The 26,679-nt window shown below is 53.2% G+C and overlaps 1 long non-coding RNA gene across 1 annotated transcript; it reads left to right on the top strand.

Annotated features, from left to right (window-relative positions):
* The first annotated feature begins 13,448 nt into the window (after positions 1 to 13,448).
* On the top strand, positions 13,449 to 25,035 carry LOC123613811 (uncharacterized). The gene is made up of 3 exons (XR_006721251.2): positions 13,449 to 23,807; positions 24,013 to 24,212; positions 24,956 to 25,035. It is a non-coding gene; the product is annotated as an uncharacterized LOC123613811 (long non-coding RNA).
* Positions 25,036 to 26,679: the final 1,644 nt, after the last annotated feature.

Below are 26,679 nucleotides of genomic sequence, written 5' to 3'. Positions count from 1 at the left end.
TGATCTTGCTGGGGATGGGGCTGCTGGGGTGAGGAGGAAGGCACTGTAGTTAAAGTAATTCCCACTGATGCTTTTGGTGCGCTTGCCGCGTGCCAGACATGTGCCAAGCCCTTTACACACACCATTTTATTTAATCCTCCCAAAGATACTATTGGCATCCCTATTTTTCAGATGAAGGAGCTGAAGCATCCCAGGGAGATACAGGAAATGCCCAGGGTGACACAGCAAGGAGGTGCAGGACCAAGGTTTGCACTCAGGTCTGCTGTGTTGTACTGTCTGGACACCAGGCTGATCCTGAGGGCAGTGGGAAGTCCTGGGGGCTTTGGAGCAGAGGTGGGGAGTGGTCCAAGCCTGCAGGAGGCTGTTACATACATTCTCCATCCCAGGGGAGAACGGGCATCTTTAGGGCAGCCACAATTGGCTCCTCCAGGGAAGAAGTTAGGCCCCCTGGGTCTTGGTTCCAGAAAAGTGTTTGTCATGCTCCCTCCTGTCCATCCTTCTCCCTTCCTCATGTTTAGAGGCTTCAAAGTATCTGCAGCTGGGAGTCCAGAGGCTCCAGAGGCCCCTAGGAGCTGCTGCTGCTGCTCTGGAGCAGGACAGCCTCCCCCCGAAGCCTCCACATAGATGCCCTTCTCCTGCCTCCAGCCCTGAGTGCCGTCCATCATCCTACCCTTCCCACCTCCCTGCCCTCAGCCCCAAGTGCCCCATCCTGGTTACCCTCCCCTCAGCCTTCAGAGTTGGAAGGTCTTTAGTCAGAATCCCAGTAGCTCCCCTTAATAGCTGGATGACCTCAGCCAGTGACTTCTCATCTCTGAGCCCCGATTTTCAAATACTGTTGAAAAGCGGTAGCACGGGACCCACCACCGAGGGTGAAACGTGGTGGGTAAGCGACGGCACCTGACTCACGCCCGGGGCCCTTCAGCTCCTTTCCCTCTTCCCCCTGACAGCTCGGCCACAGGACAAATTACTCTTCGAAGTTAGTTACTCCTGAACGGATGTGCTTTTTTTTCTGTTGAGACAACGTAAAGAATTTAACAAATAATTATTTCCTTTATTGCTATGGTTAACAGGAAGTTCAGGGCTACCCTTCATCTTAATCACAGTTATATAGGTTCCTATGTGGTTGATAAGTTTACTTCCTACTCTGTCTAAGGGGTTTTAGTTAAGACGTCTACTGCCTCCTTTCTTTTAAACTACCCCTTATCTTTAAAAAATTGTGTGAGAATATACTGTTATTTTCAATCCTGCCATGCACAGCTCCCCGCTGTCCAGCCCAACCTGCCCTGCACCTCGTCCCTGCCTGCCCTCCTCTCCCCTCCAGCTGCCCGGCTGCTTCCCGTGTTCATGTTCACGTTCATGCCTTTCCCAAGCACTTGCTTGTGCCACAGACCATAGTGCGGTCCCCTGACATCTGGGAAATGCCAAACCCTCCTTCCAGGCCCAGCTCCCCTAGGATGATTCCCTGGCTCTGTCAGCCTGTATTTTCCCTCTCCCAGAGTCCTACTGCTCCAACTCTGCCCACGCCCATCCACGTTTATTGAGTGTATATTGTGTTCAGGCCCTGTTCTAGGGATTCTTCAGTAAGCAAGAGATAAAACCTCTGCCCTGGTGGACCTGACATTCTAGTTGGGGAGAATGACATTCAGTCAATCAATCAATCAATCAATAAAGCTTTTTAAAAATCTTGTGGTGGCAAATATTAAGCAGACAGTTAACAGAACAGCCTGAAGCAGAGGGGACAGTTAGTGGAGACAACTGATTCTATTTTATTTAGGTTGTCCAGGAAGACTTTACAGTGAGGTTGGGGGTGAGGAATCAAATTGTGTGGTCATGACTGTGAGTATTCCAGGCAGGGGGGCCCTGGAGCTGGTGGCGCTGGAGTGGAGGGAGCGAGGGGAAGGTGGTCGGAGAGGATTTCAGGCTGAGTGAGGGAGCATGGGAGCTATGGCAGGCTGGGGAGCAAGGGCACACTAATGACCTGCCCTATACCAGGCTCTGAGCTGGGTGCCTGACAGCCAGCTTTTCACTTGGTCCTCCTGGCAATTCTGTGATTGGAGGCTGGTCTTCAGACCCATTTCAAAGGCAGCGGAAGCCCAGATTTAAAAAGGACCTGCCTGAGGTCACACAGCAGTGAGGCCCTTTCCATTTCTCCTGAATCTGTGGCAGGGTGGCGGCTGGCAAGGAGAGGGGCGGATCATGCCTTGAGACTGCTTATTTTTCCCCAGCCTGTCCTCTCTGCATCTGCCCATAAATCACTCTGACACCCCAACGAGGGGGGCCCAAACAGATTCAACAGCACCTCCGTGGGTGAGCGCTTCCCAGGCCCCTATGCTTGTGGTTCTTGGCTCCGGAGGCTGGCCGCCCAGACCAGGGCTCCAAGTGCTGGGCACGTGACACCAGGGAGCCGTCTTTGCCCTGGGCCAGGAAGGGGTTCAGGACAAAGGAGAGGACCCCATGGGGCCGGAGGATCTGGCTACCAGATGAAGGGTTGAAAACACTCAAGTCCTGCTGCTTGAAAATCAGGGTGAGACCCTGGCCCATCCACTGGGGGGTGCAGAGGGTGTGGCGGGCCAGAAGCTCCGAGAGGGCAGGGGAGGGCCAGCCTCACAGCTGGGTACCTGCCTCCTTCTCCCCTCATTCCCCACCTCCATGCCCAACGCGCTGAAAGCTCCGGGTTGTACCCGTCTGGAATTGTTTTGGAGCTGGCATGGGAGCAGAGGCAGGCAGAGGGAAGACCCCCCTCAACCCTGATTGTCCTGCCCCCACCTACTCCCCTGGTGACTTGCCAGCACAGGAACCATCAAAAGCTTTTTTACTCAGAAGTGGGCTGGAGGGCTTTTTGGAGAAGGCCTCATGGCTTCCCAGGGGTCCCCTGGAGAAGAAGTGGCCTTTGTCTGACAAACTTTGGGGATTCAGTGAGCACCTGTCCTGTGCAGGGCTCTGAGCTGCAGGGTCACCAACAAGGAACCAGGCCTTCAAGGAGCAGCTGGTCTCGGAGTAAAACCCACTTCTCAGCCTGCATTCAAGGCCATGGCAATGGGCCCGGCTGACCTTTACCACCACCCCTCCCCCAACCCCTGCCACATGCCACCCCACTGTTTTCCACACTTGCTGTGGACTCAGAAGCCACTACACCTGCTCAGAAGCCACCTGCCCACACTGCACTTCATTGCCAGGTTGGCAGTCCCTGGGCATGGGTCAGGCCAGATGGTGGGAGGCAGCGTGGGGCAAGAGGGTGGGAAATCATGGATTCAGGGGTCAGAGGGGTCTGCTGGTTATTTGGCTCTGCCACCTGCTAAACTGAGCAAGTCTCTGAATGTCTTTGAGCCTCAGCTCACAGGTGGGACCCTTGCTATGAATCCTGTTGGGACATACGGGGTTTACGTGAGTATATGCTACTGAAGTTTCAGCGAAGGGCTTGGCCTACCACTGGCGATCATTAATTCAATAGCTGGAGCTCAATGGTAAGCCCCGGGATCACTCCCTGCTAAAGCTCCTGCCAGCTGTCACCAGCTGAGGGCGTCGCGAGCAGGGGCCTCGATGGACCCTGGGAGGGGAAAGGAGGAGTAGGCCATGCCTCTCTTTTCCATGAAGAAGATGAGGCCAAGGTCAGTCCCCGACCCATCGCCAGCCCTTCCAGGATTCCAGAGTTCTGGGAGGTTGGGGATGATGTCTGCCCCCTGCCTGATTCCTCTTCTCTTCAGAGTTGAGGGCATGAAGAGACTGATCCTCAACACTTGCTTGTTCCTCATGGCTTCTCCTGTCCTGACTGTGGGTCCCCAGCTTCTCTGTAGCCCAAGTTTCTCCAGGACTCTGGCCTCTCTGCAGAAGGCAAAGCCGTCTGCACCCCTCTCCTCTCTGGGGGCCCGGCTCTGAAGCACCATGATTGGCTGTGAGGTGAGGCCAGGCGGGGGGTGGCAGGGCTTGCCATCTTGAGGAGCCTTGCCTGCTCTGAGTCTGGGGGCTCTGACCCTCACTGCAGTGGTGCCTCAGAGAGAGCCTCCTGAGCCCAGCTCTGGCTCTCCACGGCCCCACTGTGTGTCCCTGGACAAAATGCTGCCCTGTCTGGTAGACGAGAGGGCCAGCCTCACGGAACTGCAGAGGAGTCTTTCTAAGGTGTCTGAGGCTGAAGAGGGATGGACGCCCCCCTTGTTCAATCAGAGCTGTTAGTGTGCTGGGGGTAGTGGGGGGTGGGGCCAGCAGGGGCCTGTAGAAGGGACTATTGGGGGATGGCAGGGGGTGGGCAGGAGGGCAGTGGGGGACCAGTGAAGGTGAGGGTTGGCGGGTGGCCAGCCTCACCGCAGGCCTCCCCAGGGCCCCCTAATGGACCCCACAGAGGCTGCTTGTCAGGGCCTCTTGCCTAATTATCAAATCGTTCCCAGATCCCCTCCCGTGGTCTGACCTCCCCTCAGCCCGAGTCTGTGAGGAAACACCGAGCTCAGCCCCGAGGCAAGGACACTGGTTTGCAGGGCAGCAGGGCCCTGCCTGTGCCCCTGCCTGTGGCCCTGCCTGTGCCCCTGCCTTGCCCCAGCCCCACCTAGCCACCCAGGCCCGGGCAGAAACTGCTGCCTCCCAGTCCCAGGTGGGGCAAGTGTTGTCTTAAGAGTCAGCCCCACCAGGGGGACCTTGGCTGAGTTCTCTGGGTGCCCTCTGTGGAATGGGACTTTCAACCCCAAACTCCAGGGTCACTGAGATAGTCTGTGCTGATTCCTGGGGGAGCTGGTACCCTTCCCCCTGGACCTTGAACTAGGCTCTGGGAGGCAGAATGTGGGCTGAGGGTTGGTACCAAGCTGCACCCCCCCACCAGCCCTCTGCCCAATCCTTTGCTCTCAGCAAGTGCCCTCACTCCTGCATCTTCCCAAGACAGACTCACACCCCTCACCATGAGTCAGCCTCTCTGTGGAGGACCCCACAGCCCACGTCCCGCTGAGGTCCTGCTCTGAAGTATACTGCTCAGGCCAAAGGGGGCCTGGGTGCTGAGCATGCAGGGACCTCCCAGGGTCCTAATGTGAGCCCTAGCAGAGCCAGCCCCATCCCCTGACCACCATTGTGTGCCTCCCCCAGGGCACCCTCACATGTGTGTGCACGCCCACCCACACACACATGCACAAGTGTCTGCACACACACCCATAAATGCACACTCGTGTGCACACACATGCAGGATCCAGCAGGGGTGATGAGGAGCTGACATCTGCCCACCAGGTGCGCCCCAGCTGTTAATCAGTGCTTGGAAGGAGCCGCTGGCGCAGCGACCCCCAGAGAGATGAGGGCAGCCAAAGGTCACCTGAGGTTCCCACAGCCCCTCACGGTGGCCACAAGGAAGGAGCCAAGAGACTATCAGCCCGTCAGCTGCCCTCTACCATTTCCAGAAGAGGAAATAGAGCCAAGAGAGGAGTGAGGACTTAGTAGGGGCCATGTCAGTGGCAGGTGGGGCTGGACTTCTGGCCCAGCCCTCATGGCCTTTCGTCTCCCTACCCCAGCCCTACATGTCTGCCCCATACCTAAGCCTGCCCTGTGCTCCCTGCCTGGAAGGAAGAGGACCCAGGGGGCCTTGGCCACCAAATTGTAAGGGGCGACAGGGAGGCACAGTGTTCTCAATTCTAAGGAGAAAAGACATTCTTCCAGGCAAAGCTGTCCCCCAAGGGCAGGGGCTGCCACAAATTGGAGAGGGAGCTCCCTGCCGCTGGGGGTGTTCAAGCAGGGGTTGGAGGCTGCTGGGAGTTCTTGGGTGGGCTCAGTGTCCACCAAGAGTCCTTTCAGGCATTCCCCTATTCTAAGATTCTGAGTGTTAGTGACGTCCCTGATTTGAGAATTCTTCTGAAGTTTTGACTAAATGCAACCCCCTCCCCAGGCTCCTTCCAGCCCCAACTTCAGGACTTTCTGGGCCTCTGGAATCTTCTCTGCCAAGCCCTATAGGGCGTAAGCAGACAGATCAGGACTCCAAACCTTACTTATCAATGACAGCAGATGACTTTGCCTCGCCAAGCCTTAGTGGCTCCATCTGTAAGATGGGGACCATCACAGTGGCACTTGTCTCACACATCATGGTTGTGGTGTGGATAAAGTGAGGGGCCACACAGGAAAGCCGCTGTGAACCTGACCAGGAGCTCTGAACTTGACTCTGCCTTGGAGGGCTCTGCAGGAGGAGGAGACAGTGGGAGTGAGGACTGGAGGTGGTCTGGGAGATAAAAGGGCTAAGGTGACGAAACAGCTGGGTGTGAGCAAGGGTGGCTGTGTGTGAGAGCTGAGGCTGGGGGCTTCGCATGCCAGGCTGAGGCCTCAGGACCCGCAGGAGAGGACGTGCTTCCCAGCAGGATGCCAGACGGGCACATCCATCACTGCCTGCAGCTTGCCAGCCCAGGCTCCAGGCCACTGGAGCTGGCGGTGTGGATCAAAAGACCTTGAGAGTGAGGCCAACAGCTGGGCCAGGCCCACTGACCTTGCTGACCCCGGCTGCCAGCCCAGGCCTCAGGAAGGGAAGCTAAGGGGTGAAGGGTGAAGGATGAAGTTGCAGGGAGGCAGATCCCTGTGCAGCAAACAGGACCTACGGGGCACCAGAGTGGGCGGGGCTTTGCCTTCTTCATTGAATTGGGGGACCACATCATGGTAACCCATCTTACAGATGAGGACACTGAAGCCTGGATGGTCTCTTCTGTCCTCCACCCTGAACCACAAAGGAGAGGGGAACTAGTGGAAGCATCCAGATTGAATGGGGAGAGATATTGGAAAGCCAAGAGCAGGGAAGGGGGCCCTTGAACCCCAGGATCATGTCTTTGGATTGAATCTGTTCAGTTCAGAGAGCTCCAAACCACAGCACTCCCTGGCCTGGCTGGCGCTTCCAGATCGACAGCAAGCACGTGGTCTTGGAGAGGTTTCTCCAGGCCTCCATCTCTCCATCTGTAAAACGGGTGGGTTGGACTCACTGCTCTCCAAAAGGCCTTTCAACCCTGAGGTGAAATGAGGAGGGCCAGAAGGGGGTTCCAGAAAGGAGGCTTCCTCAGCTCAGATTTAACAAGCCGTCTATTCAGTTGTAACTGATCAAAACCAGACTTGAGCTCAGCCGTGTCTCTGATTTGCACGTAGTGATCAGCCGCCAAGAATGCATCCCTCACTGTTTCCAGTAAATAATTGGGCTCCCGCGGGGTTCCCAGGGTGGGCCGGACGTCTCACCTCCTCTCTTCACTGTGAACTTGACCAGAGGAGGTCAGGTGGGAACGAGACCCACAGTCAGGCCTCCAGTCGTGCCCATGACCACCCCAACCTGCGCTCAGGAACCCCCGCCCTCCCGCAGTCAGAGAGGTCAGGACTGCCAGCTAGAGTCCACAGGGCCCACTTGCTAGGGAGGTGGCCCCACTATTTCCTTCATTCATGCAGTCAACAAACCTTCCCAAAGCTCCCAAGGGCTTGATGAGAGGCAGCAACCCGGCCCCTCATCAGAACTGCCCCCAGCCTCTCAGGGGTCCTGAGAGGTACCACCTCTTCCTCTGTTGTTCCTCCTGGTTTATAAAAGAAGGGATGTCAAAACCGGGTTTCCAATAGTGACATTGTGTCAGTTGTACAGTGAGCATCTTCTTTCAGTTCTTCCTGTTGTCGCCGTGACTGTGGGGGTGCCAACCTCGTGTGAGGTGAAGTGACTGAAAAGGCCCAAGGGGCCATGCTTCCAGGAGGTGATGCCTGACTGGAAGACACCTGCACAGTGTGCCTGTGAGTGCACACACACACACACACACACACACACACACAGAAGCATACATACTATGCTGTGACAGGACCTGGTTAAAATACAGCATTTCTGATTCAGAGGGTAGGGTCCAGAAGTCTGCCTTTCAGCCAGGGTCCCAGGTGATTCCTCTCCAGGTTTGGGAACTTAGGCTGTAGACTCAGACTATAGACCTGACCTTGAGAAGATGTCCACCCCTAGGGAGGACCTCCACGATTGCAGTCTTGGAGCTCTCTGGGTCTCCAAGTCACCCTTCTTGCTCCCCTAAAATAAAAGCTACAAAAAAGTATCAAGATGCGGGTGGTGATGGGCACCCACTGGCTGCCATTTCACACTAAAGTGCTGGGACCGGGTTTTACCCCATGGAGGAGAGTTTGCATTGAAAGGGCGCTAACGGGCAGGCCTGGCCTGTCGTTGTGACCTGGAGGGCTGCCTCCTGCAGTCCCTTCCCCCAGGAGGAGAGGAGCCTCATGTGCTGCCAGCCTGAGGCTCCCACCCCCTTTCTGACCTCACAGCGGTGATTTGCTAAAGGATGGGAGGGCAGGAAGGCCCTGTCAAATGGGGGCATGGCGAGGTCTCTTTGCCCTCTTTCACATTTAGCCACAGGATTGAATTCAATTTGAATTTCAAATAATATTAAAAGATGGCATGAGATTCTATGTGTACCAAAAGAACGCGTGAATTTTAAAAGTTTCAGAAACATTGTAAGGGTTGGTGACTGCCTAACCCACCCTCCAAGTCCTCCATCTGGACACCACATTTTAGTTCTGAGTTGAGGTTCCAAATTTTAAGCTCCAATTGGTTCAAAGCAATGTCTAAGTGATCCTAGATGGACCTCTGTGCTCCTAAAAACATTCTGTGAACAAATCCACCAACCAATGGAGCACAAGAATGAAAAGGGAGAGAGGAAAGGTATGGAGGGGAGAAGAGGGAGGGAAGGAAGGTGGGCTTGTTCTGACTACCTCACCCTCCTAGGCTTTGGCTCTGCCTCGTGGCTCCATTGTCCCAGGGCCCTGGATATCTGTCTCCCTTTGGGTTTAAGAACCCAGGCTTTGGGCAGGTATCCCCAGAGACTGGGCCACTCATTCTCTTGATACCCTGGGAGAGGGATTCGGGTGAATATGTCTTTTGAGCAACCTCTCACTGCCTAGACTGCTTAGGGCTCCTGCTCTGCTGCAAGCCCTTCTCCTGTGAGCAGTCAGCCTGGCCTGGAGAAAGAGCGTCCTGGCCCTTCCCTGCTCATCCTCTTCGCTGTTCCCTGCAGGTCCCCACCCTCAATTTGCACAGCAAAGCTGGGGTGGGTGGAGGGAAGGGGACTCCTGCCTCTGCCTCCCACCTCAGGTGGATGAAACCCTAGGAGATCAGTTTGCAGTTGGAGGGTCCTTAACACACAAGAGGGGGTTCCATGGACATTGCCTCATTTGATTACTCGTTCCCTTTAACAAGCTCTTTATCAGGCTCTGGGGACCCAAGAGGAATCATCCCTGGCTTTCTCTGACCCCAGTTTGGGGGCACCTCCTAGGCAAGAGCTGGGTCAGATCCTCCTCTGGATCCCAGCACCCAGCCCAGGCAGGGAGGATCTGAAAAAGTTCTGGAAAATATGAGCAAGACCCCTGCCTCCCCGCCAAAGTGATGTCCAGATTCTGGGTCTGTTAAGAATTCATTTTTCATTCCTATCACTTTCACATCCCATCCACCACAGCTGCCATGAAGAGAGTGTGAAGTGTGAGGAGCAGGGAGCACCCTCGCTGGGTGAGGAGGGTGGTTGAGGACGCACGGGGGACAGAGGCTCAGCATATGCAGGTGCCAGGGCTACCCGAGAGCTGACCTGCTGGACCCCAGCACTCTTTTCCCACAGTGACTTCCTCTCTGGGGGAGCCCTTCACACCTCCAAGAAGCCTGCACTGTTTGCCCAGAATACCCGCATCTCTCACTGCTCCAAGGCCTCAGACTGGTTCTCCAGGAGTGAGCCGTGCTGGAGGGGAGAGGAGACAGACACCCCACAGAGGGCTGGTGGCTAAGGTTGTCAGCGGACAGCTTAGTTTCCAAGGGGCCAGCCTGCTCCTCCAGCCCACTCCCCTCCCACACCTGAAATAACAGGCGCGTGCCTGTGTTTCCAGTCTGTGACTTTTACTCCCTTGTTATCCCCCTAGTTTGACAGATTAATATTCAGAGAAGCCCTGAGGGACAGTTGGAGGGAAAAGCAGTGCCCAGGCGCTCTACCTCCTCAGCCAAGAGGCCTCAGCAGCCCCTGTTCTGCCTCATCTCCATCTCAGTCCTGCAGATGGATGGCAGACAGACACCTGGTGTTCCCCCCTCCCTTTTGCCCTTCCCAAGCCCAGCCAGAGGAAGTCGCCATCATGCAAGTAATTGGCCCCTGAGTGCCTATGGTATGCAGTTCTGGGCCACCCAAGGGGAGGGGAGCTGGGCACCATTCTGAATACAGCTGGCTTGGGGTCACCAGTGAAGGGTATTGCTTGACTTTGTCCACAGGCCCAGGCCCAGCCATGCAGCTATGAGATCTGATCTAGACCTGGCTTTTGTGATGTCTGATCACAGAGACCCCGATTCTGATGTCCCCTGATAGAAGCCACACCCAGCCCTTCATCCCCTACGGAGGGATCAGGAAGGGGATGTTGACGGGCGCAGCAGGAAGGAGTCTGCCAAGCCCGGGGTTTGGCAGTGTTTGGGATCTGGACCAGAGAAGCCTGCACATCATGCTTCCAGCCAGCACAGCCACTCCCTCAGCCAGATAGATCCTTGAGCCCCTCTCACCTTCACCATCTCCTAGGGCTGGGCTCTGCTCACAGGGTCAACAGGCGGCTTGCCCCAAATGCTCAACTCCCCCAGGGCACCCTCCAGCCTGCTGGATCATATCCAAATTTCAAGACCTCCATGATCCCACCCTGTGGATATTCAACCCTCATCCAAGAAATATTTCTAGGCACTTCTCTCTGTCCAACCCTTCAGGACCTCTCAGAGGAAGAGCTGGAGTCAGGAGAACTGACTTTGCAACCTGGAACAAGCCTTAACTGCTGTGTGACCTTGGACAAGTCACTGTCCCTCTCTGGGCCTTAACTGAAAATTGATGCCCAGATTCTGGGCTTATTATGATTTCATTTTTTATTCCCATCATTTTCATATCCTGTCTGTGGCCCTTTGGAAAGCGGATAAGCAAGGGTCTTACTCTCTCCATTTCACAGATTGGCTCATGTGTGGACCACATTCCTTGCAGGAACTTTGCTACAGAGGCTGGTCACCACAACCCCATGAGGCCTAAATCAGGAACCCTACCCTATGAAGAGGACCCATGACTCAGAGGGGTCAATGACTAGTCACAGCCATGACAATAGTCAACACTGACTATCTACTTTCCTTGAGCCATTAGTCAGGCTAAGTGCTTTGCATTAACTCATTTAACCCTCAGAACACTCCAGTGAGTCCTGCCCTGTTATTACCGTCTTCCACAGATGAGGAAACCAAGGCTCAGAGGGGTGGAGTGATTTGCCCACAGCTACACAGCTTGTAAACATTTGAGTCAGAACGTTTGACACCTGGAGCCTGATTTGTTCTAACCTGTCCCTGGCAAGACTCAAACCCAGATATGCCTGCCCCAGAACTCCCCAAGTATGTCTGCTCCAGCTGCCTCCACAGGTCCATGTCGGGCAGGGGAGACTTCCAGGCTGCAGAGAGGGCAGCAGCAGAGCAGGAACCGATCCCTGGGGCTCCTTCTCCCAGCCAAGCACTCTCCAGCAGACGGTGGTGACCAGGGTGGAAGGGTGCAGTCCGCCTGAGGCCTAGGGCTGCACCAAAATTCCCCAGAAGCAAGGACTGAGCACAGAGAGGTCAGTGGCCAAGTGGTTTTCCCCTAGCCCACCCACCCTCCCCTCACTCCCAGGGAGCCTAAGGGGCTTGTTATTTCTGGGCAAATGGAGGCAGCCATCCCAGAAGGGGCTCTGTTTGGTCAGAACCAGGAAGGATTTTCTGTGGGAGGAGGGGAGAAGCTCACAGACCCAATCAGAGAGCCCCCTAAACCAGCCAGCATTAGGTGGCCACAGACCCAAACCCCAATTTCCCAATTCAGTGCTGCAGTCTGGTCCTCCACTAGCCCAGTTTCTGCACTCAGAGGACAGAGGTAGCCTGCCTATTGCCTTTGTCCTGACCCTCCTTCCACCCTGGCTAGGGAGCCCTGCCAGGCAACCAGGCACAGAGGGTGACACTGGTATCCCCAGAAAGCTGTGTGACCTTAGACAAGTTACATAACCTCTCTGACCTTCATTCTATCACATGGGACTACTCACACAGACCTCACAGGAGCTTGGAGGCTTGAGAGGAATTGTACACAGGGCTTGATTCAGCACTTGGCCCACGGCAGGAGCTCAGCTGTGCATCCATGTCATCTGCACCCACAGTGGGGGCCTGAGGCAGGCAGGGTTCTGTCTCCAGGCACCTGACCTCACACTGGGCACTGGGAGAAGGAGGCTGGGTTGGGTGTGGCTGCCTGGGAAGAGAGGGCCCTGGTGGGTATCTTATCTAACTGCTCCCCTCCCTCAGGGTGAGATGGAGAAACTGGCCCACAGGGAGTAAGTGACTTGCCCAGGGTCATTCATGTAGCAAGCCAGATCCAGTCTCTGCAAGCTTCTGGGCTTCAGTCTTCTCATCTGTACCATGGTTCCTCACCTCTGCCTACCTTTTAAAGGTCAGCTGGGAAGGAGACAGGGGAAGGACACTTGCTTAGAAGAGCCAGAAACACAGAAGATTCTTCCTTCTTCCACTTTGGGATCACAGGTCTCAAGATCCAGAGCCAGCAGTGAGTGAATAATATCTCAGGCCACAGCATGAAGTGCCCCCGCCCCAGTACTCTCTTGCTGTGGGCTGTGTGGGCGAATGGGCTAGCTCCCTCTTCATGCTCACCAGGACTAGGGGAGGCGCTGAGGGGCCAAGGGGCAAGGGCTGGACACCACCCACCAGTAAGCTAGTGTCCCCTGGGGGCTCAGGAACAGGTGTGCCCCCCTCCATCCCCAGGGCACAACACATCCTCACAACATACAGACTCCCACCCAGCTCCCTCAAGCCGGAAATCCTTGTAGTCCTGGGGCAGTCCTGATCACACAGAGCAGTGACAGCCTGGGAGCTGGAGGCCCAGTCTAAATGAGCAGAGACAGAGAGAGATGGCGAGAGACAGGATGGAACTCATGCTCTGGCCCAGACTGAATATCTGTGGGCCACTTTCCCAGGCTCAGCCTCACTTCTTCATGTGTAAAGTGGGGACATTAACCCTTTGTGGGTCAGAGGGGTCCTCAATAATTTTAAAGACCTTTGGACAGTCACAGGGCTGGGGCCTCCCCACTGTCTCCCAGCCTTTGCCTCTCTTGGCCTCTAGTTGTCCATCTGTTCAATGGGGGGACTGGATTAAATGTCCATAAGGCTCCTTCTTGCTCTTAAAGATCACCTGTCACCTCCCAGTTGGGAGGAAGGGCCCAGCAAGATTGAGGAGGAGGGTCCACAGACTCTAAGGGGGTTGGCTAGGTCCCAGAAGTGAGATTGCAGGGTCCCCTGAAAGCCTGCAATGTCCAGCAGAGAGCCCCGCCATCTGGAGCAGCCTGGAGCAGGGCCAGACCTGCCAGGGCTGATGAAAATGGCCCCAGGGATGGGGGGGTGGGGGAGGAGTGGGGTCTGTCACCCGCCGGCCTCCGTGAGGGCAGGATGCTGGCAGGCGGGATGAGCCTAGTATAAATAAATCACTAACACACGGTGGAGAATTCCTTGAACAGGCGCCTTGGATTATGGACAACAGAAGGGGGAGGGGGTGGGGGAGACATTCAGCGGAACGGTTCCTGGGACCCCTTTCCTCTCATGCACCACGGCCCTTCCCCCTCCTTCGTCAGAGGCTGTGACTGTCTGAGGACTGGCAGCCTTAGGGGTGGGGGTGGCCTTGGTTGGGAGCCTTCTCTGCCTGGGACCCGGCCCCTCAATCCATGCCGTGAGAAACTCGAAAAGCCCCAAGTCCGTCCGAGGGGAGAGAGGTGTTGAAAGCCGCATCCTGCTTGGAGGGCTGAGCCAAGGCCAGAGATAATATCATGTGCTGCAGAGCAGGGGGGCTGGGCCTCGCTGGCCCCCTCCCTCCCCACCCACCCCCCACACTCTGCCCCCTGCCTGGGCCTGAGCTGGAGCTGGTGGATAGGGGCTATGCTGTTCCCAGCCCAGGAGGTGGCCTGGCCCCTGTCCCACTGGACTCACTCCAAGCCTGAGAAACCCCAGGCTGGCCCAGGCCAGGGTCAGAGATCAGCCTGGGGAGGGGGCTGGGAGAGTGTGAGGCTGAGGTCTGCAACTGGTCAGATCAGTGTCGGGTTCCCCCCTTCCTGTCTCTGGACCTCAGTTTCCACATTTGGAAAGTGGAGTGGAGGGGACCCAGGTCATCTCTAAGGGTATCTAAGTGCTTAGGGGGCCTGTGCTGGGTGGAGGGCACAAGGCTGGCTCCGGGTCATGCTGTCTGGGCTTCCACTGCAGCTCCTGGGGTGGGTTAGTGGCTGTTAGGACAGATGGATGGATGAATGACTGAACAAGAAACCTCTAAGATCCATAAATCATACAATCCAAACATGCCTGGAAACCAAGTCCAGAGAAAACGGTTTCTATTTCCCTGCTCAGTAAGGATACCTCATGAGCCAGCACTTCACCATTTACAAAGGGCCCCTGCATTCATCCCTTGACCCTGGGAGGAAGGACAGGAAGGGCCTGATGTCCCCCGCGGCAGGTAAGGAAGCTAGGAAAAGCCCAGCTGGGTTCGGCACCGGGCAGTCTGCCCCGAGCTTCCCCATCCTCTGTCTCTGAGTCCCCAGGAACCCAAAGCTGCTAACAGGGGAGGGAATGTGTCCCTACTTAGTAGATGTGACACCCGGGTGGAGGGAGGTCAACACAGGGGACTAACGGCCCAGCCAGGACCAGAACTCAGGTGTCCAGCTCCCACCATGGCCGCAGCTCTGGCCCTGAGCGTAGGGCCTCCGCACAGTCAGTGGCCTCAGAACTCCTGCGTGGAGGCCGGGCCCCAGGTCTCTCTCCTGCTTAAAACACCCAGGTCCTTCCTCATGCTTGGCCCCCGCCAGCCTCTGGAGTTCTGCAGCAATGCTGGAACCCCAAGCATGTGCCAGGCCGGAGAGGGGGGACCTTTCCCACTAATCAAGAACAATATCCAACACCTGTAGCCCGAGCTACTCCAGACTGCAGCCCCCACCTCCCCACAACACACTTCTGTTCTGAGGCCTGAAAATGTTTCACTGAAGAAGAGCTCGGTTAATTCATTTCCACTCTCAATAACCCAAATGACCAGCCCTGCCCATGGGGGTGGAGAAAGGCCAGCTTTGGCTTTGGTTGGGTAGACTATGGCCTCTGCCACTTGGGTAAGCTTGGCCTACCCACCACCATTCTCTGAGACTTGGTTTCTTTATCTATAAAACGGAATGATGGCTCACACCTGCGAGGATGTACCACACTGCAAGGCCCAGAAGAAAGGAGAGCTGGGAGTGTACTTCGTCAAGGGTAAAGTGCTGTTCGGAATATGTGACATGTGAGGTAAGAGCCTGGGTGACTTCCAGGATCACACAGGGTTGGGGGTGGTGGGACTTCCCGAGCGAAGGCCTAGAGGTGGACGACCTCATCGTGGGTCCCGGGACCGGCCATCCCACACTGGGAGGGCCCACCGTTGGGCACCTTGTTCTGAAGGGCAGGAGGCGTCTCTGCAGGGGCTCGCTGACAAGCACCCTCTCAGGGAGGACGGGAGGAAGGCGCTGCTCAGAGGGCTTCTCTGAGAGCAGGGATGGGCCCTTCCTTGTGAATTTCTCAACAGCCCCCTTCGAACTCTCAGAATCAGGCTCAGCAAGGGAAGAGATCCACCCTGAGTCACACGGCCACTCGGAGGGGAGCCCAGGGGCAAGTCAGGTCTGGGTGTCACCAGCTGGGTCAGTCCCAGCTCTCGGGGGGCCCTGTGAACACTCATCACCCTACATGCCCCTCCCCCTCAGGCTCCCCTCAGGCTCTCCTCAGACTCCAGCCTTGAGCAGCAAGGCGCAGGCAGGTGGCCAGGCGGGGTGCCCGGAGGTGTGCAGGGAGGTGGGGCAGGCAGACAGGGCGTCTCCAGAGAAGAACCAGAAGTGGTGCTGAAAGGGGTTTGGAGGAGGCTGGTCTGGAAGAACATGAGAAAGAATGATAATGGGAACCAGAGGCCGGTGGGAGGGGCTGCTCTGGGCTCATCCCGGCCGCTCGCCCCTCGAGGTTCAGTCAGGGAGGCCGAGGCCCAGCGCGGAGCTCATCGTGGAGCTCATCGTGCTCCTTGGCCCCTGCCCAGCCCTCTCCCCACCCTGGATGATCTCACAGCAGAGGGGTCGGGGGCAGCCAGTGCTGGAAATCAAGGGCTGTGTGGGGCTTCGGGATGGGGCCAAGTGACATTAACTCTTCAGAAGAATTTGTGAAGCTAGTAGTCAACAGGATGGCCTAACCTACTGAGGAGGCTCAGAAGTCACTTAGAATCAAGGCAGGCAAAGGCGTTCAGTGTCCCCTGCCAGGCAGGGATCAGTGAGGCCCTACTGTGTGCCTGTACCTTCATGACACTTGATTCATTTGTCTCTCACAAGACCCCAGAGATGAAATAAGTACTCCATGATTTATAGATGAGGACATCGAAATTCAGAGATGTTAAGCCACTTGCCCAAGATCACACAGCCCAGGACAGAGCAGGCACTTGAACTCAGGTCTGTGGATTTTAGATCCAGGGTCCTTTCCACTGCCCTCCCACCACCTCACCCATACACCCCACCGCTAAACCCACTCTGGGGTCTAGAAAGAAATTTCACAGGAAAATGAGGGCTCTGCCTTGGTCTCAGCAGTGGGAGATGCAGGCATCAGGATGTGGGTGCTGCCCTGACCCATGGGCCCTCATCTCTCAGGTAAGTGCCAGGGGCGTCCGTGGGATCTACGAAGCCCTCTCCCCACAGGTGTCCATGGCGGTTACTGCCCCTAGGCCTGTCATCCCTGCTGTCCTCAGAGTTACCCACTGGCTCCCTGTCTTTGCTCTCCCCCTGAAATCCCACCTCCCACAGTTCCTCAGGAACAAGGGGCGCTAATGAAGTCCCCATGACACCGAGGACCTGAATGCCCAGCTTTACCCCGAGGACAATGGGGAGACATGGAAGGGTGTGGAGCAGAACTGAGCTGGAGACAGAACCTGGAGAAACAGGAACCTGATTTCCAGAGGTGCTGATGCAGCTAGAGCTGCAGCGGCCTGAGCTCCTTTCAAGGCCTGGGTGGGGATGAGAGGGTGGGGCTAGCAATGTGTTCACATGATTATATGTTCTTGTGAAAATTGCAAAAATATAATATTTTAAGTCCAGTTGGTTAAGACATCTGTGTCTGCCCACTTTGACTGGCCCTGCACTGCTTCCTCTGGAGTGGCTATAGATATTTTTGGAATCTGACAGAGGGGAAGTCGAGTTCGAGTTTCACTTGTGTCCAGGGGCATATATGCATACATGGTGCCCATTAGTGCTGACCATCCTGGTGTGGAATGGCTTCCAGGATTCTCCCACTATCCTCTGCACAGCTGCATCCAGCATCGTGACACCATGGTACAGGGCCACGTGTGACATCAACGTGTCCTACAGAGCCTGGCGCCTGTAGCATGTGGACAGAGCCAGACAATAATCTGTGGGAAATCTGCTAATCATTAGATTGTATAAAATGGTAAGCAGAAGATTTCGTTCTCATCAATGCATGCTCAAGATGGAATTTCTCTCCTGTCAGGGATGTACGCAGTAAAGCAGTAGTTGAATTATAAATGCACCATTCATTCTTTTTTCTGCTGACTATCACACAAAATAATTTTGTCAGAAGTCCTGTGTTTTTGGCCAACCTGTAGCAGTCCTACAAATAGCAGATGGATCTGTATGTGAAGTTGCACATTTTGTGCAGCCCAACTGATGAAACCCCGTGTGAGTATATTGACACACCTCGTCTCAATGATGTCTGACTGTCCCAGATGAATTCTGTTTCTCAACAGCCCTCGTTTGTAACCTCTACAAGATGATGTCTCTTGCTATAAGTTGTATGACCAGAAGCAGGGGCTCCCCACAGATCCAGGCACCCCCAGAGCTCACCTGTCCTTCTGGAACTTCTGTCTGCATGTTTCCCCAATCCCATACACCTCACAGTCTGAAGACACCCCTCTCCTCAGGCCTCCCACACTGGGGATGCATTTCAGCAGGGTGCACATCCATGGCTGCACCGGGGCCAGGAGAGCAGGGTTCTGAAGGAGCAGATGCCGGATCCCATCCCTACCAGGCATCTGCAGCTGGACTGCACATGGCTGATAAAATGGCCCGGGGTGCAGCCTGCATAGGAATTGAATCTGGCAAGCCTGCATTTCCAGTGACCCGTCTCTCAGATTGGAGGTACTGGTGCCGGTCAGAGCCTCCACAGCCTTCCTCCTCATGGATGCTCAGCTTCTCCTGGCCCACCTAGCTACACCTCCACAGGTGCTCACCCTCCCCAGAGGGGACCCTGGCCAGCCACAGCTGTGAGAAACCTTGTGTGGGGTGCACATCTGCCTCCTTGTGACCTCCACCCATCCATCGGTCTTGGGTCTACCCCTCAGCTCAAGAGGAATAAACTCAACCTCTTTCGCTACCTGCAAAACCCTTACTCTTACTCATTCTTCACGGCCCTGGTCAAAGGTCGCTCCTCTTGGAGGTTTTCTCCTCTCCCAGTCTCACCTCCAAAGCCCGGGAGCTCCCACACAGGGCAGTGCAATTATCCATCTGTGTGTCCCAGACTGGAAGCTCCTGGGTAGGGGGCAGAGACTGGGTCGAGTCCTCTCTCAGCCCAAGGACCAAGCAGCAGAGATGCTGTGGTTTTCCACCTGCTATGGCCACAGGGGTTCAGAAGCACCGCTGGAATTCTTACCTCTTCCAGTTTTAGTTTTTTAAGGGTAAACTCTTCTCTGGCTTCTATTTTGAGACACTTCTCAGGGCCTGTAAATAATTTTTTTAAATTTGTCCAGATTTCATAATTGTTATCTGCAGGAAGGCTCATGCAATTACTTCATACTGCCACCATTACAGGAAGTTTCTCCCACTGCATTCTTTTTAAAGTATGTACCAGAGCATGTCACTCTCCATGCTTAAGACCCTTCAAAGATTTCCCACTGCACTGAAGATAAAGTACAAAATCCCAAAAGTATTGTATAGACTCTTTTAAGGTTAAACATTCCTGTAGCTCCCCTAAGGCTAAAAGCTTATTTTTATTTATATTATTGCCTAAACAAGTCTGTACCAGCATAGGATTTTTTCCTTCTCCATCCCTTCCTGGGACCAGGCACACATTGAAGCCAGAAAACAGAGGGGGCATTTGGGAAAGTGGCCAAGATGAAGTGAGAGACAAATTCTTTTGGCCATGATGATGTTAGGAGGGGCTCTATCCGGGCACTGTGAACGATCAGGCTTCTGGTGGATGCTCTGCCAGCAGGGTCCAAAGCCCCCACCCAGGCCCTCCCAAGGGTAAGGAGAAGAAACAGTGGAACCCAAAGAGGGAGGGAAACCAAGGAATTAAAGGCATCCAGAGAAAAAGTAGGGAAGGAGAAGTCCTAGAAGAAAGGGCTGGCCACAGAGGGCACTCAAGGCTCTAGAACAAAGGCCAAGGTTGGGGGCAGATTAATGCAGCCCCTCTGTAGCCTCTCCCCTGCTGTCTTGGGGATGGCCAGTTATGGCCCAGCCCTGAAGCCAAGCCTGTTTTGCGGGAAGTTGTGGGGGTGGGTTGAACACCATAAGGAAAAACTGTTCAGTACGCTGTTCTACCTTTCCATTTTTACTCTCAAAACATTTTACAAACAAAGAAAACTAAATAGAAACTCCTGGGTTTTTTTTTAAATTTTATTTATTTTTATTATTTGGGTGGGGGGAACTAGGTTTATTTATTTATTTATGTTGAGAGGATTGAACCCAGGACCCCATGCATGCTAAGCATGCGCTCTATCACTTTAGCTACACCCGCCCCCCCAGAAACTAATGTTTATAGCCCTCCTACAACCATAAAACCAAAACAAGTTTACAAATGAAAACCACATGAAACTACAAAGCCAATTCAGTTCATATCAGCAAGGTTAATCTAATGTAGAGGCTGATGTTTTGCTGAAACTAAATCACCTCCATCACGTGACTCTGGCTCTACCAGCTACATTGCAAGTGCTTCAGCCTTTCACACGCCCACACACCATATTATAGGTATCTGTGTACATGTACGCCAGTCATCACTCGCTACTCCCATCATTTCTGTCCGCCTGGGCTTCTGGGATTCCCACAGGCCCTGACCTGAGTCGGACTTCACTCATCAGGAATGTTTCTTCATCTGTCCAGTCAGCCTCCTCTGTCCCCGCTCCATGGCAGTGAGTGCAGTGTCACATTAAGCCAGGTATTGTCCGTTCCTTTGACCCCTTGACTTGCCCCACCATTTACTACCTCCAGGGCAGAGTGGATACTGTCCAGAACAAGAAAGGGGATTGAAGAGCTGAATGTCTCAAAAGCTAGGCTTTCATTGCAAGGCCAGGCTTTGTGGAGTGGAAAAAGAATTTGTGAGTCCTGACCAGACACAGGCAGGAGCCTGGAGAACTTTGAGTGTACTGCCATTAAAAAAACAAACAAAACAAAACAAACAAACAAACAAACAAAAACTGCCATGGAGGAGAGAAGAATGCATGCAAATGGTGATGTAGGAGTGTTTTCCCACCTCTAAAAAAAGGAGTAAAATTTTGAAGAGCTGCAGAGGGCGCTATTTGGAAGGGGTGAAGCTAGACCCCCAAAGTCAAAAAACTGATGGAGCCTGAGGGGCCCCTCCTCCCTTGTCCCCACCGCCATCTGGGATCTGAACAGGGGATAGGTTTGGGGCAGTCACAGACAAGGGACCCAACTGCCCAGGTCTACCAGGAAGACCTAGGTAAGCCTTCATAGAGCTCCCTGCTGGTCAGGGTGCCTTGGCAGCCAACCCGCAGAGGGGAGAAGTCCAGGCAGGGAGCCCTGAGAGCAGCCTCACAGGGGTGGGAGAAGGTGGGCCAGGTGCCCTGAGTCACCAAGGGAGCCGAGCAGGGCTAAAGAATCCTGGTCTAGGGGAAAATGACACAGGTGTGAGGACCCAGAGACCAGAACCATGGAGGCCAGCACCCAACATCGAAATGAGCCACAGGATGGACAGGTCAGAGCGACTCTCGTCAGAAGCCCTGTCCCTGGGGCCACACTGGGTGAAGGGTGGGGTCAGGGAGGACTTGGGAATTTGAACACTTACCCTAAAGAAGATATGTTTTAACTAGAAATGACTGACTTGCCTTGAAGTGGGAAGATCGAGAGTCTTCCGCCAGTGGCTGAAAAGGGCATTCATGAACTTGGCTGAAGACAGTGATGGGGAAAACAAGTTACATTTGTGTACATCCGGGCTGTGACTGTGCATTAAAACCTGCTGCTCACAGAATTCCTTGTGCCAGTGGGTTGGTCTACACAAATGCAGGCCAGCACTGAAGCTGAGTCTTAAGGGAGCCGGCCAGAGGGGTCAGGATACACTTATACTATTTTTTAAAAAAATCATCAACACTACATTGCAAAACATAACTGGAAGAAAACAACCCTAGGTAGGGGAGGGGGACTGTCTGTGGACCCAGTTTGCCACCGTCCACCTCGCCAGGGTCCTGGTGCTTAATCTCTGCTCTAGCCCCACTGGTCACTTTAATTCCTTCACATATGCCATGCTGTTCCTTGGGCCTGGAATGGGCTCTCTAGCTTCAAATCTGTTTAAATTTCACTTCCTCAAGGAGGTTTGCCTGAGATCCCAGGGCAAAGAGGCTCCCTCATGTCAGACTCTCGTGGTCGGTCTTTTGTGGTTTTTCTTCATAGCACTGGTCCATGATTTGTTCAGCCAGGGCCAGACCAACAGGGGGCACCCAATCAATGCCAAATGAATGAATGCAGGGAACTGGGGCCTGCAGCTCATACGTAGTGTAGAGAAACACTTGAAGGTTCTGGTTCCCAGTCCTAGCTCGGTCACATTTTAGCTCTGAGAATAGCTCTTGGCTATGACACTTACTTCTCTGGACTTCAACTGCTTCATCTGTAAAATGGGCCCTCAGGGCACTGACACTGATCTAGCACACTTTCCTGAGCACTGGTTGTGCCTTATAACAAGGGGCCTGCCCTCTGGGAGCTCACAGCCTGCTTGAGGTGTCAGACAGGGAAACAGACACTGAGAGGAAATGTATGGGCTGCTGTGGGAGCACACACAGGTGGTGGGAGGAGCCCAAAGGAGGGAGGCCCCTTGTTTTGGGTGGAGGTGGGGGTGGAGACTGGGGAAGACAGCAGGGAGGACTGCACAGAAGAAAGGTGAATGTCTGAACTCTGGCTTAGAGGATGAACAGAGGTTTGCCGTGGGTGAGGTGAAGATATTCTCAGCAGAGACACCGTGGGGGCAATAGCCCTGAGGAATGTAGGAGCAGGGGCATTCTGGGGAATGCAAGCATCCAGCTGGCTGACGGGCAGGGTACAGGCCCCCAGTTACTCATCACCCCTGGCCAGTCGTGTTTGGTCTGTACCCCACTGCATACCCCACCCCAGCCCCAGACAAATGCATTTCATCTGTTAATGTTTCAGCACACATCTCTAAGGGATATGGACTTTAAAAGAGAACTATGATGCTACTTTTTACTATTACTATTCTCACACCTAGAAAAAATTCCTTAATATAATCAAATATTTACTCAGTGTTTACATTTTGATTATCCCTTAGTGTTTTGTTTTTTTTTTCAGTTTGTTTCACTTATAGGAACCAAACAAGGTCCATAATGGGATTGGTTGATACACCTACTGAGTCTCTTTTTAAAAGGTTGTCCCCTCTTTCTATTTTTTCTTGCAATATATTTATGGAAGAAACCAAGTTCTTTGTCCTGTAGAGTTCCCACTGTCCAGATTTTGCTGATTGCATTTTCCAGGTGTTAACACACTCACTTGCCCTCTGAATTTCCTATACACTAGTCGTTAGATCCAGAGCTCATCTGACAATAGTAATATAACTTGAGCCATAAATGCAAGTCACTTGTGTAATTTCAAGTTTCTTAGTAGTAATGTTTTAGGTGGTAAAAGCAACTGATGAAATTAATGATAATATTTTACTCAATTTAATATATCCAAAATGTTATCATTCCAACATGTAATCAGTATGAAAATTCTTAATATAAATTTACATTCTACTTTTGTACTAAGTCTGAAATTTGATGAGTATTTTATGCTCACAGCACATCTCAATTTGAATGAGCCACTTTTCAGCTACTTAGTAGCCACATGTGGCCGGTGTCTATCATACTGGACACCACAGGTGGAAGTCTAGTCATACTTTAGGTCGAGCTTTTGCCAAGAATTCTTCACGGGTGTTGCATTCTTTCATCAGGAGACATAAAATGTCTTGTTTTCTCTCTTTTTGTGATACTAGCAGCTGTTGACAATCATTGTCTTAGATGCATTAGATTAATTGGAATTGCAAAGTGGTGAGAGTCTGTTATCCCTCCTGAATTTTATTTTACTTGGACTATTTCTATAAGAGAAATGTCTCCTCATCAACGATTTGGTTAACTAGTAGGTAAGTGTTTGATTCTTTGCTTTCCTTAACAGTTCTCGGAGGGTTCGATCTGTGTGTAGGACAGGTCCCTGTGTTTGCGGTGCAGAGAATGGGTTGGAGGGCAAGAAGGTGGCGGAGGGGAGCAAGGGAGGAGGTGACTGCACTCCAAGTGGCAATCCGGCCATGGCCAACCCTGGGCAGCCAGCCAACTCTCTCCCCTAGACCTCAGGAGTCTCCTTTGAAAGGCCGATGAGCACTCAGCACCCACTACCCTCAGCGTCCTTTCTGCCGTGGCCTGTGCCCTGGGACTGTCACTCCAGTCAGGCCCCTGTCCCAGGTCATCTCCCATCAGGGCTTGAAAGGAAAGCTGCAGCCTCTTACTCTACGCAGACAGACAGCTCTGGTCCACTCCTGCCCTCTCTGCCCTCCCTTCCATCCTCCTGTTACCCAGGTAATGTCTTCACCACACCCGGTGACTCTCTCCCCGCGCTCCCCTCCTCCCCATTTCCTTTGAGATCTTGCTCCTTTCACTGCCCTCTTCTTCTAGAACCTTCACCTTCTTCACTGGCTCCTTCCCATTAGCATTTATATGAAGTCTTCCCTCTACCTCACCTTCTTTTCCAACTTCCACCCTATTTTTCTCCATCTCTTTACAGGTAAACTCCTTGTAAGAGTTGTGGACACTGCTGTCTCCACGTCCCCACTGTTGCCGTGCCTGCAGGATGCAGTCAGAAACCAGCTGTGGAAGGAATGAATAAACACAGGTCCCCATCATTTCCTTTTCTCCTGCTTCTTACCCTGGCTGGCAGCCTTCCCCCATCTTATCCCCTTGACCTACCTGTTGGACGCAGCTAAGGTGAGTCCTCAAAGCAGCAGCCCCCCACAACGCCCCCACCTCCTCCGCTCCCTCTGTCCTGCATGACTGTGAGTCACAATTTATGTGGCTTGACCTCATGGACTTTTGTCAGTTATATCACATTTCTGCCATGTTCCCCCTTCTGGAAAATTGCACCACACCCTGTAACACCATGCTTGTGATTTGCTCCTCTTCTAAAGGGGCTACTGAATGGGGAAGAGCTGCCTGCAGCTGGCAAGATGTTCAGTTGGGGGAGCCGAGGCAGGAGGCTGTGGAGCCTTGGTAGGGCTTGGGGTGCAGAAGTGGCCCAGGGAGAGGTCAAGCCCTGGTTTGGCCCCAGCGTGGCCTCAGGATCTGCATGATGTTGGGCCGGTCACCCTCCCTTGCAGGCCTTGTCCAGGCTCCCCATCAAGAGGTGATGGTAATACATTGCCCACGTCTTCCTACTTTGTCCCCAGCAACAAATGCTATCATGTAAGCGACTGGGGTGGGACAGGAGCGCTGCACATGTTTGCGGGGTCACTGCATCACCAAAGAGACAGCAGGTGCCCCAAAGCCGATGTCTGTGGGGCAGGGAAGCAGAGGCTCAGCCCCTGCGTTGCTTTCCCAGCTGGTGGCAGGCAGCTCATTACCGCTTAAGATGTCTACTGAGAATCTGTGATAATCCTCAAACCTCTTTATGCTGTTTACAAAAACCCAGCTCCACAGTCTCATTTGATCCTCAGACAATTTCTCCTCTAAAGGTCACTGATGATTTCTGATGCCAACTCTGGGCTCACTGGCTTCAGAGCTCCCTGGGGACCAAGAGACAGACACAGGGGTGAGTTACAAAATCCTTGGACCAATATTCTGCCTCATTCTCCCACTCCCCCAACTTCCCAACACCGACCCTGTGCCAGTAAAGGGCTTAGCTAGGGATGGGGGCAAAGAAGTCACGGCAACTGGCAGGCATCTGGGAGCAGAGAGCCTGGTCCCAGGCCAGCAAGCTTGGAGACCTCAGTTTGCAGGAGCAAGAGATCATAGACCTCCTGCACATTAAGTAGCCTGTGGGTCTCCTTCCATCACAGTAACAAAGTATGCCAAGTCCCTCATCCAAAGAGCAAGACATTTGTGGATACACATATTGATTGGGTTCTGGTTTCTTTGAGGAATAAGGTGCCCCCTTCAAGTCAGTTAAAAACGTTTTTGCAAGTAAATTTTTGAGCACAAGTTTATCCCTTAAAGTATCAACTTATTTTAACCATTTTGAATAATACACTCTCTTAAAATATTTTATGCATTTTCCTTATCAAACTAAAAGGAATTTATCCTTTTTCTGATGACTGAGGGCTGCTAGCTGTTTTATTAATTTTTGTGATATTTTACAACCATTATGTTGAGGATCTTGAGTAGATGGCAGATAGTAGTTGTTTTGCTACACGTAACATCCTGTCTAGAAGCAGGCTATGTGAAATGATTTATTCCCAAGTTCTTCACAACAGGCAGAGTGCCACGCGAGGGGCTTCTTTCCTGCCACGCTCCAGACTCCAAGGCAATGAGGTGGGTTTTGAAGAATGAATACCAAGTTTGCTCCTAAGGCAAGAGGAATCTCTGTCCAGGGCCCAAGGGAAAATCTGAGCAAGGGGTTGACTTCACTTTTCAGAGGAGCACATGGACTCAAGAGGGGTCAAGCGCCCTGCCTGGGTCACACAGCCAGTGAGCAGCAGGGCTGGGATCTGAATCCCTCTGACCGGCCGTTCTATCAGGCTGAGGGCTTCTCACCCAAGATGCCTAGATAACTTCCTTCCTGCCTGTTTGTATTCACTTCTTAGAATCAGGTGATTTACTATTTCTGTCCACTCCTGCCCTCAATTCCTTTCTAATTTGCTGCTTGTAATGTAGTGGGCACTGAGAGAAGTTCTTAGGATTGCGTTCTGTACAAAACCGAAGGATGAGCCTGACACCCTCCTCCTTGTAGTTTTGGGCTTGGGCATGACTAGTTACAGCTATTTCACCAACTGGCTGGCTTTTTCATTTGGATCTAGACTCATGAACCTTCTTTTTCTGGATGGCCGACACCGCCAGTCTCTAAAAAGTGTGGAATTATTTTATAGACATGTATTTACTTTATTCATTTAAAATCCACAAGGCTGAGCTGTCTACCTACAAAACCGTTATTAGATGCGCTAAGAGGGAAAAAGAAAAAGAAAAAGAAAGCTTCTATCTACTTTAAGCAAACTTAAGAGCTCTGGGCACCAGTTCAGCATTTGGTAAGGCAGCCAGAAGCTGTGTGAGAGTGTGTGTCGATGAGGTGACCTAAATAAACTCATCTGCCAGGTGTTAAAAAAACCATGAAAATTAAGCTAATTAGGCTTAGAGACCATGCCTCAATCCTGTGTCCATGCCACCCACCAAAACACCTCGAAACACTTGACATTTGTTTAGAGTTTAGTTTTTCGAAAGAGCAGTTTCAGCCCTGACACATTCT

The sequence above is a fragment of the Camelus bactrianus genome, chromosome 10 (genome assembly GCF_048773025.1).
Source record: "Camelus bactrianus isolate YW-2024 breed Bactrian camel chromosome 10, ASM4877302v1, whole genome shotgun sequence".
NCBI classification, from domain to species: Eukaryota; Metazoa; Chordata; class Mammalia; order Artiodactyla; family Camelidae; genus Camelus; species Camelus bactrianus.
This window is presented reverse-complemented; position numbering and strand designations above follow the sequence as displayed.